Below are 10,673 nucleotides of genomic sequence, written 5' to 3'. Positions count from 1 at the left end.
ATGCAATTTGGAACATGGAGAATTCCAATCAGATAGAAAGTAAGGTTTCTTTGTTTCTTTTCTGCTTTACTGAGTTTTTTTGTTTTTTCTTGGTTTGGTTGGTTGGTTGGTTGGTTGGTTGGTTGGTTGGTTGGTTGGTTGGTTTTCTTTGCTTGGTTGGGTTTTTAATTGCAAGGATGGTAAAGCAGTAGATGTGAGCTTGCCCACAAAGGCTGTGACAAAGTCTTGGGTTATCTGGTCTCATAGGAGCTGCTTAAAATGGGGGAATTGGACAAAACAATCACTAGGGGTCCCTTACAAGGTAAATTATTCTATGATTTATGAATCCATGGTGATTCCAGAAGTTGTACAGATCTACCACTTAGTGATGAAGAACCACTTAATTTCATTTCAGCTTTTCACCTAACAGATTCATCTCAAGCCCCTAGATTTTTTTGTTGTAATAAACAACACATATTCTGTAATTTCTAGTATCTTTCTAAGCTGTCTTTTTTCCAAACTTTAAAACATCTTGAATTGCTCAACTGTTCATCACATGTAAGGAAATTTTCTTTGATAATTTTTGACATTGACTGTTTTTTCCTTCTCACATGACTTGCTTTTGACTGGAAGAGTATCAGAGGCAGACACAGTTTTTAAGGTGTAGGTACTACTCTGAGTCTACTCTGAAATAAATATGTCTCTTTATTGCCCATTCCTTCAGGGAGACATAACTTCACTGACTTTTCCTTCCCTTTTTTTTTTTTTTTTTTTTTTACTTTGCACTATTTCAAATGAAAATAATATTGAATAACATATTTTTATGTGCAGTTTCTTTTTTTTTTTTTATTTTCATGCCTCCTTAATTTTAATTTTACTTAAAGATGGTTTAAGTTATTTATATCACTGTTTCATCTACATTTTTTTTCCGATTTTAATGCATTTTTTTATTTCCTTTCTTTCTACAACTTTTAGAATGCATTGTGTAAAGCCTTGTGCCCAAAAAAATGTGAGTACTGCTCTTGGCATTCACTCTGAAGGAAATAAAAATTGCTTTTCATTCTTCTTTTACTTGCATGTAAACACCTACACAACATTGTGGCAGCAAATGTTAGATACGTCCTAAGTTCAATCTGTCTCTAGCTTTAACGTATTTTTAAGTGTTTATTTTCAGCAGACTTCTATTATTCTACCTTGACAGACAGTTTTTTCTTAAACTTTTGTCTGTTAGTTGCATCAATGGAAATATCACCTTCATCCTTTTGAAATGTGTGTTACCTACTCACCTTTCTACATCAAGAGTTTATTTCCTTTCCTAAATGTTTTATTATCTTTTGATTCAAGTCAAGGTCTTTTCTAGGTCTAGTTAGGAAGCTGTTTAGATACCTACATTCTATAAATTAACAAAAAAAATCATAGACAAATATAAATCTGACAGAAAATGCCTACCTTCTACATTTTTTTCAAGGTGAACCTGGCCTGAAGCAATGTTCCTGCTGTTACTGAAACTCCTTTATAAGCTACAAATATACTTGTGAAATGTATCCCTCGTTCTTTTTTACTAAGAATTTATTAGTGATGTAGAACTGTGTCCAGCACTTTTTTTAGTTACAACCAAGAGCTGATTCATTTTGCTTTCTGGTTGGACCAAGAACTAATATTATGTGCAACTGTGCACCAGATGACAAAGGTACAGGACCAATAAAATCTTTGTATTGCACTAAACTATTAAGAAGCAGTGTACAGCAATGGAAACATGTCTCTGTCAGATAGATTAGCTACTTGGCAAAGGGAAGTAGATCAGTCAAATTATCCTGTCACTTATTATGTCAGTTGCTGTCTTTTTTTTTATAGATTCTCCAAAAATACAACTACAAAGAAAAAGAAGATTCATAAATACCTATTCAGAACTTCCTAAAATACCAACATTCCCAAGAATCAGTTGTTTCATTCATTCTAAAATGAAATAAAAAGGTGTCAGCAGACAAAGTTGTTGAAGTTGATTGTTGTGAAGATAACAGAATCATCTGTTGTTATGAAGAAAGAACATCAGAGATCAGAGATATCAGGGATGACAGAGGTCGAAGATATTTAGAGATGAAGATATTTAGAGATGAAAAATTAGTTTCCTTTAATAATAAACCAGAAGAATATGACTGCAAAGCCTGTAGCTCCAAAATGTTTCAGCATAAATAGATAAAAAAGGTCTAATAGAGATGATTAATCAGATCTGATTTAAATATGGACACATTATAGACATCCAATCAGCTGGAGGAAACTAACACTTCACAATGAGATGAATCTGAATATTTTAGATTCTTACTCTGGTGTTTATATGAAGAAAGTACCTGTTTGCATCTGGTCAGATGAATCCTATTTAAATGTTCATTTTAATTTGACTGAGTTTAGAATTGAATGGAATAGAATCTAAGAATGGTTTGGATTGGAAGGGACTTAAGGATCATCTAGTTCCAACCTTCTTCCTGTGGACGGTGATGTCCCTCACTAGACTGGGTTGCTCAGGGCCCCATTCAACCCGACCTTGAACCCTTCCTGGGACAGGGCATCCACAACCTCTCTGGGCAGGCTCTCCCAGTGCCTCACTGCCTTCACAGTAAAGAATTTCCTCCTAACATCTTTTTTCAGTTTAAAACCATTTCCCAATGTCCTCTCACTATCTTTCCATATAAAATATCCCTCTCCCTCCTTCTCATAATCCCTCTTTATGTACTGACAAGCTTCAATGAGGTCTGCTCAAAACCTTTTCATGTCCAGGATAAACAACCATAACTTCTTTCAGCCTGTCTTCATAGGAGAGGTGCTCCACCCCTCTGATCATGTTCATGGCCTCCTCTGAACCCATTGCATGTCCCTCCTGTGCTGTGGACTCCAGAGTTGGACTCACTACTTAGGATAGGGTCTCATGAGGGCAGAGTTGAGGAGGACAATCATCCACCTTGACCTCCTGGTCACACTTCTCTTGAAGTGATATCCTTTGATATTGTAAGATTGAATATTATCTTGGCTAGTAGTAAACCATGTAATTATTAAACATTAGTTCTTTATTCTATTAAAAACATCATAATTGGATCACATTTTAATCACCTCTTCTCTTCAGAGAACTTCTGGAGGATGCTCTTAGTGGTGCAGTTTAATTTAAAGTAATGCTGCAAGGAACAAGGAACTGTGATCCTTACAGGTTCCTTTAAACTAGAGGTATTTCATGATTTATCTCTGATGTGTGCATCAAATTTCACCTACTGGTATAGAGAATGATCAAATAATAGTTTGTGGACAGGACAATGGGGTCTGACTAAAATTTTTCAGAAGAAAATTACTATAGTGTCAATATTTTTTTAGGCAAGGGAGTTCTTCAATTATGTGCAGCTTTTCCATGTATAAAAAAATAATTTCTAATTGTCTACACTGTCAATGATCAAGGTTTTACCTCAAGGACTGATATCTAGTTGCAAATCAAGCTTTAAATTCTAGCTCATTCTACCAAATAACACCTGTAAGTGTGAGATGGTACCCATCAAACATTTTTTTTAACCTACTCATTTTCCAATTCAAAGTTTCTGAAAAGGTCTCCAGTTAAACTAATAGTTTCCTGTTTTTGGTTTTTTTTTTTTTTTTTTTTTTTTTTTTTTGTGTTTTTTTTTGTTTTTTTTTTTTTTTTTTTTTGGGTGTGATTTTTTTTTTTTTGTTATTGTTTGTTTCTATGTACTATAAAATAAGTTATTAAGCCTGATTTGAAGTATATTTTCAGGTGGAAGCACCACTGAAATGCTGTTGGGCAACGTTACACAGAAGACAGATATGTTCTTGGTTTTATTGACAGCTGAAGATGGTACCTAGAACATTCTTTTTCATTGGACAGAATCTAAGATATGCTTCAGAACAAAAAGGCTGGCATCCTCCTCACAGAAATGTAAGTGCATATTATAATCAATGAATTGTTTCTGAAGATAGAACTGAAATCCTAGACTGATTTAGAGTTTAAATTGTGAGGGTATAGAGATCTACAGGGATAAAACATGAATTTATAATAAAAATAAGAGTTTAAGGTTTTTTTCTTTGCCATCTTAAGATAATTAAAAAAAAAAAAAACAAAACCCCCCCACTGAAATCTTCACATATTTTTAAACATATATTAAAATAATATATATTTTCTCCAGTATTTTGGATCTGTAATCACTTGCAACTACAATTTTTTCTTTTAAAATACACTATATGTTTACTCACTTATATTGTTTCTTCAGTTGATGACTATGTTTTCACATTAAATAGTATTATATTTACCATATTGACCATAATTTTTGTATTTTGTAATGGATTCCTGATTTAAAATGGTTTATAATATTATTTAAGTTTTATAGGGTTTTGGTTTTTTTTGTTCTCTAGAGTTTGAAAAGAAATTTTACCTTTTCACAGGCTTAAATTGAAAATCATCCCAATTTAGCAAAACCCCTTATTTTAAAATACAAAATGGAAAAATGAGACACTATTCTATCTCAGGTTACTTTTCACACATAAAGGAATTAATTTTCAGATAAGTTAATGGGAAGATATAATTAATCCTAAGATACCAATTAATGTCATGAAACTTTTCTAGAATCATACCCTAAGTACCTATTTTCTTTAAAAAAAAAAAAAGAAAAAAGAAAAAAAAGATAATCATTGATTTTTTTTTACCTTTTAATCAACCTATAGTGGTTGGTTGGTCAGTTGGCTAGTTAGTGCTTCTGGTTTCCGGAGTATCATCAACACTTGCAGTTAGTAAAATCTAAGCTTAATTTAATTGGAAGCTTAGGCCTAAGACATCTTCTGATTGCATAGAAAAAAAATATTTAATTTTGTACCTTAATGTTCTGTGTTTACTTCTGTAATTGGTAACTACATTTTATCAACTTCCGTAGCTGAAGAAAAAGATCTGCAATGGTTTTTCCTCTAAGATTTTACAATCAATCTGCATTCTTTAGTCCTTGTACATCATGACCCATAAATAATGTTCCCAAAGACAGGACTACAATTGCATTTCGTGAAATTATCCCCTAAGGCTACAATCCTCAAAACTGACTTAGCTGTGGACTGAAGTAATCTTGCAGGAAGCACAGAAAAATACAGCAGTGTGACTCCAAATAAGAATCACAGAATCTTAGAATGCTTTTTCCTTTCTGATTTCTGTTTGCAAATTAACAGATTTCTTTATGATTAAATATTCACTGAGTAATATTCTTGAGTGGTCATCTATACAACGAATGTTGAAAAAAGATTGCTTTACAAATCACTAGCTGAAGTTATGTGTATGTTACCATTCCTCAGGACTAAATGACTGAAAATATTCAAAGGAGAAGAAAAATGGATATTGAGTAGCTACAATGTTGGCATGATTGTCCTTAATTTTCAATAAGAGTAAGATGGGTAACCACACAGGCAAATATTAAGGAACATTATTACGGGCAAAGTGATAAGGCAACATCATATTATAAATGTAAATAAATGGCATTTCACAAGATTCAGTTAATACCAGGTAAAAATATTTTTAAAAGAGGAGGTTTCGTAAAATTTGAAAAAGTCACAAAACTAGGCTGTGCAAATGCAAAATTTCTATTCAAACACCACAGAATGTAGAAATTACAGATGTGAGTATTTGAAATAGTTTAACACTCAATATATATAGATATAATTAGAGCTAGAACTAGTCCACTAGTTCAGCACCTGGTTGTGCACCCAGCTTAGATTGGATATATGTAAAACAAATCACCCAAGAGAGATGGCCTTATACCAAAACTTCCTCAGTGGGACATGATTTTCAGAATAATCATTCACACTACAAGACATCTAAAAAGATGTGTAAAGTCACAAAACCTCTGTAAATCTTTGTTACAAAGTTCATCTACTGTTGAATGAAATACCCATGAGAACTATATTTTGTCTTACTTTTTAAATTTTTTTGGTTTTGCTTTCAGACATAAACTTAATTCTTAACAGCTTAGTGTTCCTGTATTTGCAAAATTAAGGTAATATACCACCTGGAAAACTATTGTGAAGGTTGCTTAGATAATTTTCATACTTTGATACTGCAATATGCTAATAAAATATTGCCCCAGCCAGTGAAAAGAATATTCTGTACCATATAACATCAAGCTCAGTAAAAAAACCCAAAACCCCCCAAAAATCATGAGGAAAGAAGAAAGGTGGAATATTCAGAGTTATGGCATTTGTTCTCCCAAGTAACCATAAGACATGATGGATCCCTGCTTTCCTGAAGATGGCTGAATACTTTCAGACTGATGGGAAGTAGTGGCTGAATTTGTTTGGGTTTTTTTTTTTCTCTCCATTTGTTTTGCTTGCCTGTGCAGGTTTTAATTTGCCTATTACACTGTCTTTACCTCAATCCATTAGTTTTCCCTCTTTTATCTTTGCACTGCCCACTGGAAGGGAGTGAACATGTGCCTGTGTGGAGCTTTGTTGTAGTTAAGCCACAACTATAAATATTATTGTTGTTATTTTGTTTACATACAAGCTACTGGTACTACAGTGAGCAGATGTCATCCAAAGCAAAACTTAAATGAAACAAAATGCAATTCTTCTTAGGGCTGTAGCATAGTTTTCATGGATAGGAAAGAGCCAGAATAATTTGATCTAGTTTTCACTAAGGATTTCAGTACTTAAGATGTGCAATAAACATAATTTTAGCCTAAATGCAGCAAAATCATGTTGTAAAATCAGTAGAAAAATTTCCAATTTATAAGCTGATCAAATGAACCCTTTCTGTTTAGAGATAAAGCCTGGAAGATTTAGCTGGAGTGATTGTTCTCAGAATATCCTAGAAGTAGGTTTTGGAAGCAAATGGCTACAGAAATTTAAGTATTGAAAGTGATAGAGGAAGTTGTGGAGAGCTGTGGGGGCTGTGATAGAGGAGCGGTGGCTTGTGAGGTCAGTGAGCAATGAAGTACAGAAAGACTGATGTCCTTTTAGATCTCTCTTCTCCACCTTTCTTCCTTGTCTCATTTTCTTTTCTCCTTCCCCAGGAATTTGCTTTTGTTCAGTGGTCTGTACTGACTACATTGAAAGTAATTTGATCAAATTTGTGTTAAATCGAAGCACAACCCTCCAGACAATATTTTCATAAACCTATTACATTCTCCATTATTTGGGTGTTCAGATGGAATCCACTGATCTCAGTGAGAGCTGATGACAGGGAGTAATCAAAGCAGCATAATGTCATCTCCTCTCCAAACAAAAAATGCTATCACTGTGAATTAAAGGATTGTGTATGCTCACTCCAAAAACCACTATGCTTACTAAGTTTCACAGAATCATAACAATCTCTGTGTGGCAGCAGAACTTGGGTGGAGTGATGAAATTTTTATAACTGAAGGTGAGTAATACAGTCTCTTCTCTTTATTCTTTTGGAGAATTTAGCATTTGAGAAAATACAACTCTTGATTATAGTGTACTGGCTGCACACAATGAATTTCACAATATACACCTGGCTGCACTGCTGAGCTTATAATGTTTTGCATCCTATTTGCTTGAACTGCAAGTGTGATTCAGAACTATTGAGACATCTGTGTACATGTCAGCGCCCACATATTCATATTGTGTTCATTGCAACCCATTTCCATCCTGATGCTCGTACAATGCTCAAATGAGATTTTCCTTTGCAGTCAGCTGAAAGCCAACACTTTTTTCTTTTTTTTTTTTTTTTTTTTTTTTTTTTAAGAATCCTTGGATTTAGGATTGAGGTATCACTATAGCCAAACTGATGGCAGCTAAAATTATGGGATCACTTTAAAATGCCATATTCAACATTTATTTTGAATGCAGTTATAATTCATTAAGATGATTCAAAACTGAATTTTTGTTCTTCATAATATGAAAGAGAAAATTTCAAAGTATTAAAATTGGTTTATAAGAGCAACATAAACTATACTGCAAAAGTTCCTATAATTGGGGGCTGTGTGCTGGACAGTTTAGCAAAGGACTCCTTTTTTGTTTGCAAAATCATACTGCGGATCATTTTTAGCTTTATATAAGATGAGAAATCGATTGTATTATCTGCATTTAAAAATAATTCTAAAGCCAGAAAATTAGAGAGAGTTAATGTATGGAACCAAACTATGTATTATCCAGCCAATACGGGAAAGATAATAGCAGCTTTAAGTACAGCAAAGCAAACTGATTGGAAGTAATTTCCAGTTTGGATTGGGTAAAATATTTTAAGAAACAGTTTTATTGCAACTCTTTAGCTCCTTCTATTAGCAGTTTGCTGTTCTTATTGGGCTTTCATGCATGACTCCTAAGGCTGAACATACATGACTTAATTTTTACATTCAAATGAAAATTTAGGATCTGAAGTACATGATGAATTTTATACTAACACATTTATATGCATCTCACACATTTTGTCTGGCAAATTAATCTTGCTGGTACTTCAAAAACATTTTGGAGAGCCTTCAGGTAAAAACTGGTTTTGAATGGGATAATTAACCTTGACAGTAATTTCTTCATATCAGAGCCAAATAGCAGTTGGAAAGATGTATTCACTTTTCACAGAGTGCCAGGTGCTTATAGCCTGGAAAGAGGCTATAATGTGTTCAAAAAATGTTTATTTCAAGCAGGCATGGAAAAGGGTTCCAACAGAGACTCATCCATCAAATTCCTGGAGAAGGACATGATTTACACAGGAGGTAATAGAGGCCCTGGCTGGATGTTTGTAGTAGGTTATTTTCAGTCCTAAACCAGTGTAAGTGATTGTTTCCTGAAGTAATGCAATCAAACAACATAATTAGATTATCCTAACCGCTTGTTTACATATTATTAGAGATTTAATCTTAATTTCTTTTCTTCTGAAAGCAAATGATGAATAATAAAGTTTTATCAGCACTTTATCTTAATTGTTTAGGTAAATCTGTTGACAATGTTATCTGACAGACAAATTTTTGTGGTTTTAGCAGGTCAAAAACAGGTCTAAAAGTATCTCTCTGTGTTACCTATTGCTTCTTTTTCATTGAGTGCGTAGTATTCATTGCTTATATTAGTATTTCCATGGTGTGCATATGGTTTAACTGCCTAAGTTTCCAATATTCTAACTCAAACTGTTTTTGTACTTTGAGCTGAAAACAGCTGTCTCACATGAAGTGAACTGAGACTTCTAAAAATTACTAATAAAAATGCCAAAGAACACATTTCAAGTTTTCCACAGGGTGCTGATGCTTTTTCTTTTCTTTTCTTTTCTTTTCTTTTCTTTTCTTTTCTTTTCTTTTCTTTTCTTTTCTTTTCTTTTCTTTTCTTTTCTTTTCTTTTCTTTTCTTTTCTTTTCTTTTCTTTTCTTTTCTTTTCTTTTCTTTTCTTTTCTTTTCTTTTCTTTTCTTTTCTTTTCTTTTCTCTTCTCTTCTCTTCTCTTCTCTTCTCTTCTCTTCTCTTCTCTTCTCTTCTCTTCTTTTCTTTGCTTGCTTTGCTTTGCTTTGTTTTTTTCCTTTTTCCCTAAGGTTACGTGCAAATATTTAGAACAGAGTTTGAAAGGAGCAGAACTACACCCATGGATAAGTTTCTTTGAAAATATTATTAATCACTTGAATTATCATTTTCTAAAAAGTTAATCACCTCTCTCTAAGTTTTCCTACTATCTGGCTTTTCAGACAAACAGTGGATGAGATTTCTTAAGATTATTAAGAAAGGTGATATAAATTGTTTTTTTTATCTACTTGCATATCCTAGATAAGTAGAAAAAAAATGCATAAGAGATGTAAATGTCAATTTCAAGTCTGTTTTGGAAAAGATATATCTTCTGGTTGACAAAAGCAGCTTTGTATTTCATGTTTGCCTACTGAATCCTAGTCACTGAAGTCTTGAGAACTACATTGCCAGGAGAAGTCTTTGCACTTCACTTGCATCTGACTAGTTCTCTAAATTCTGACAACTGCATTTGTTAGATCTTTATAAAACCATGAGGAGAGTTTTGAGACTGCTTAGACAACACTGTTTTGGATTCCGACTCTGTAGGAGCTGAATATCAGCCTAAAAGTTTCAGTGAAACAGAGCAATTATTGGTGTGTAAATTGTCCCAGTAAACTGCAGTAGTAATTTTGGTTGTATCAATGTGAGAAAGAACAAGTTCTGTTTAAAAAAAGAAAATAATGGATAAATGTAATAGTCTGGAATAACTTCTACAGTTTATAAGTTGTCCTACTGATTTATTGTAATGCATAAATTGTCTTTGGAAACTAATGGAAAATTCATGGCACTCGGTTGCTTGCAGTTTGACATTTAGCTGCACATTCTTCCATGTTTCTTTCAACAATTCAGGGACATATCTCACAACTGGACAATTCAGGCATATGAAAACACCTGTGCTTACTCACATGCTTTTGTTGTAAGGAAAGAAAGATACTAGTGCTCCTCAACTGGCCTGTTATGAGCTCTTTTGCCTCTCTGTTTCCTTATGTATGTCGATATCTAAGACAAGTTGTGAAGTTTGCTACTGTAAAGGAATTACCTAAAAAAGCTTGATTTCAAACTAATTGCATTTATTATATATTGTGAAGGACAGTTTTTACACTGTAAAGAAGAAACACAATACTAGGGGATAAAAGAGAAAAGTAATCAGTAGCATGTGAAAAGTAACAAAATGAAGATTGTGATTAGTGTGCAAAACAGAGGATTCCCTGTTCTAATGTTGACAA

Source organism: Chamaea fasciata, unplaced genomic scaffold (genome assembly GCF_029207755.1).
Source record: "Chamaea fasciata isolate MVZ Bird 193981 ecotype frontalis unplaced genomic scaffold, bChaFas1.0.hap1 SCAF_2, whole genome shotgun sequence".
NCBI classification, from domain to species: Eukaryota; Metazoa; Chordata; class Aves; order Passeriformes; family Sylviidae; genus Chamaea; species Chamaea fasciata.
This window is presented reverse-complemented; position numbering follows the sequence as displayed.